Source organism: Lampetra fluviatilis, chromosome 38 (genome assembly GCF_964198595.1).
Source record: "Lampetra fluviatilis chromosome 38, kcLamFluv1.1, whole genome shotgun sequence".
Classification (NCBI taxonomy): Eukaryota; Metazoa; Chordata; class Hyperoartia; order Petromyzontiformes; family Petromyzontidae; genus Lampetra; species Lampetra fluviatilis.
The window spans coordinates 1510122-1514197 of NC_136312.1; positions in this window are offsets into that span (position 1 = coordinate 1510122).

The window sequence follows — 4076 nt, forward strand, 5'->3', positions numbered from 1 at the left end:
TAAATCTGCGATCCAGCGTTCTTGTGAACGATCATGCGGAGACCCATCCGCGGGCATCCGAGCGCGCGGCGGTTTGTCACAAGAGGCGAAATCGGTAGTGGCGTGAGCCAGCACCGATCCCTCCGGAACAACAACGCGGTCAGGTCCCCCATACAAGACCTGTATGAAAGGTGCCTGACCTGGGCGCACGATCGTTTGTGCCGCCGCCAAAGAAAAAGATTTCGATACCGAATTCGATGGGGATAATAGCACGCCCTTCGCATCCCTTCCCATTTGAAGTGGTTTTCAGTAACGCAGCGGGATAAGCATTTGCGCTCCCGATGGAACCTCCACCGTAGCCGCAACGACAGCAGTAACTGCGTTACCTGTAGGCACATTGGCCAGCAGGGAAGGCAGGAACGCCATCCTACGACCCCCCGGCATTTCCAAACAGCCCTGGTCGACCCGTATTCTCAGCGGCATCCGGCGCAGGAAATCTGTACCCAACAAGCATGGAACAGCTAGCGAGCGAGAAATTAACACAGGTCCTGCGGCGGTAATATTTCCGATAGCGATGCTCACATCCACCTGTCCGCAGATACCCATGCTCCCCCCATTGGCGGCAACACACGCATCATTAACCTTGCGTATCCGCGACGCAGGAATGGACAACAAATGAAAAATAACATCAGAAATGATGGTAGCCGATGCGCCAGTGTCCACCAAGATACGGACGTCAATGCCGTCGATGGTACCTTGTACCGTCGACGAGCCCGACGCCGCAGCCACAATCCTGCGAGCCAATTTCTTCCACTGTGTAGCAGAGCGTGTCAATGGAGCAGGATAAGTAAAATTATCCTTAGGAGTGTAAGAATGAGTGCGAGTGGATGAGTGATGTGACAAGACCTGCCGGTTGTCTGATTTGTGCCGACTCGCCCGAGGTTGTTGCAGTTCCGCAGCAGGTGGAGGAGATGGAGGTCCCCTCGGCAGAAGAGGCGACAGCAGAGGTCGGCAGCGGCAGTCACGGGCGAAGTGGCCCCGTCTGCCGCACTTGAAACACGCGGCCGACGTCGGCCGGCGGTCGGACGACCCGGCCCTTGCACGCGGCCGGTTCGTGTAGTCGCCACGCTGGTCGCGCAGCTGCCGTCCCGGATTCCTATGCGGAACAGCAGCAGCCAGCATGTCGTCGTCGCCCGAGTCGTCGGAGCAGTGGACCACCAGTCGCGGAGACCATCCCAGAGGCGGCCCATCGATATCGGGTTTCCCCGTCCACGCCGCCATCTGGTCCCAACGCTTGATATTAAACGTAGCGTCCAGGCAGCGCGCCACCCATCGCGATGAAAGCGGTTCGTGGCCGCACACTGGTAGAGAGATGTTGAGCTCCTGAGACAACTCCAGCATACGGGAAAGGATGAGTGGATCCAAATGATCGGCCGTCGCGTCGGGGTAGGCAGCCATGGCCAGCGCCATCAACGCCCCCCGATAAGCCAACGGCGATTCCTCCGGTGCTCGGCGACGCGACATAAATTTTCTGGTGGCTGATGTCGGTGGGTCATAAAATTCCGCCTTCTCTGCGAACGCATTCCGCAGTGTCTTCTTCTTGGACGCCGGGATGGAGCGGAAGACTCCCAGAGACACATCATCGAGCAGTGTAGGTAGCGCTCCCAGCGCTTCTTCCTCCGTCCAGTTCACAGATCTAAAAGCTGACTCGAAGCGCCACGTAAAAGCACTCCAATCGCCCCCGGCGATAAATTCTTTAATTTGTGGAAGGCGATGTCCGCGGTGGCACGCGCGCGCCGCGGGCGTCTCCGACTGCCGTTCCCGCTCTCCACCCGCTGCAGGCAAAATGGCGTCCGGCGGCCGCGTGGTGGTAGGTGCGCCCAAAATGGCGGCTGACGACTCCGGTGCAGCCGCCCCACCCAAGACGACGGCGTCCTCCCGCGTGGCAGGATTAATGGCGGACTCCGATTCTTTTTCAGGACCTCTTCCCGCGGCGTCCAGCTGATCGGCGATCTGGCGACCCACGGCTGGTGAGGACGCCACCGCGGTCACCAGGCTTAGCAGAATGGCGCGTAACGATTCAATCTGCTCCGCCATCAGCCGCCATTCGTCTTTTGTTCCTGCGGTGGTCGCATCTTCCCCTGGTCGACGCTGAGAGGCGTCGAGGAGAGTGTCATGAGCAGGCGGCATAAGGGCTGTAGCTCCCAACAGCTCATCTTCATCCGTCTCGACCTCTTCCTCCGATAGAGGCACGGGCAGGTTCTTTTTTCTGGGGTGTTTAGACATCTTGACGATCGTCCAAACAGTCACAGAAGCACTTCTGACACCAGTGTAATAATCCTTCTTGAGACGGCTTCGGAATCAGTCCTTTTTATTTCCACTTCCACAATACACTTTACTCACTCACTCTCCGTTGCTGGCAGACAACGGAGAGAGGACAGACTTTACACCAAGTCCCCACCGCGCACGTGGCACCCCGAGCCCCCGTCCGCGCGTGACCCTGCTCTTATCGTTTCCCAGTCTGCTCTCGATCGTTCTCTCTCACTCTCTCTTAATCTCTTCGTCACGTGGTCCCCCCAGCCAATCGTTCATGGACAGCTTCGACCATTCTCGATGGTTCCCTGTCAATCCCGGGACCACGCCCCTCATCCGGCTCCCCATTAGCTGGGGCCCCGAATGGCTAGGCCAATCACTCCTGATGACATGCCGTGATCACGCCTGGGCCATGGTCCCTATTTCAACCCTTATTGGCTACAAGCAGCACCGGCAAGCCAATCCCCACGTGAACCCTCTATGGCTGTTATTACAAAAGGAATAATTGTACAGGCACAATTGTTTTAAAAACCACGAGCTGATTTCCCCACTCTTCATCTCAGCAATAAGGGTTAAGCAGGCGACAGTAAAGACGGCAGCTATGCCAAACTTAGACTTCAAAGTCACCGTTTCTCCACTTTCAAAGCCTCACTGAACTCTACTCATCTCCGTTCGTGGTCCCTAGCCGGTGGTGGAAATTCCACATTCCTATGGTGGTAATCAGAATGTCCACACGATGACCACACAGAGACCCAAAGACTCACCACACAGAGACCCACAAACTCACCACACAGAGACCCACAGACTTACCTCACACAGAGCCCCGTGTCGGCATCTTCAGGCTGAGTCGACCACGAAGAGGCCCAGACAGGGTTCAGATTTTTCCCGCCATCGCCGCCATTCGCCCCGACCGGAAGCGGAAGTAGAAGCTGGGGGTGGAGGTCACCCAAAGAGGAGGGGCAGGGGGCAGCTTCCGGGGGCGTGGTCGCGCATTGGCACGTCACTCGGAGGGCGTAGCTAAAGGGGGCGTGGTCACGTCCCTCGCTCTGTGACATCACCGGTTACGTCGCAATCACCACGTGCTTCCTCAGTGTTCGAGACGGGCGTGAAGGAGACGGCAGCTTCTTAAACTTCAGCTGCTTCAGCTTCATCATCGTCGCCTTTCGAACAACTTCTGCTGAAGCCATCCGAGCGAAACTTTTGACGAGGTGAGTTTTGTGGACTCATGGTGAGTGTGTGGGTCCCTGTTGTGGGTTCGTGGTGAGTGTGTGGTTCCGTGTTGTGGGTTCGTGGTGAGTGTGTGGATCCGTGGTGAGGATGTGGGTGCGTGGTGAGTGTGTGGGTCCATGTTGTGGGTTCGTGGTGAGTGTGTGGGTCCGTGTTGTGGGTTAGTGGTGAGTGTGTGGGTCCGTGTTGTGGGTTCGTGGTGAGTGTGTGGGTCCGTCTTGTGGGTTATTGGTGAGATTGGTTCCGTGGTGAGGATGTGAGTCCATGTGAGTTTGTGGTGAGGATGTGAGTCCATGTTGTGAGTTCGTGGTGAGGATGTGTGTCCTTGTTGTGAGTTCGTGGTGAGGATGTGAGTCCGTGTTGTGAGTTTGTGGTGAGGATGGGGGTTCGTGGTTAGAATGGTGGGTTCCTGGTTGGGGGATATGGGAAAGTGGTGAGGATGTGAGTTCGTGTTGTGACTCTCTACACCATCTCCACCCCCCCCACCCACCCACAGCTTTCCACACAGAGACCTTGGGAACTGCTGCGTGAGAGAAGCCACTCTGAGTATCAACACC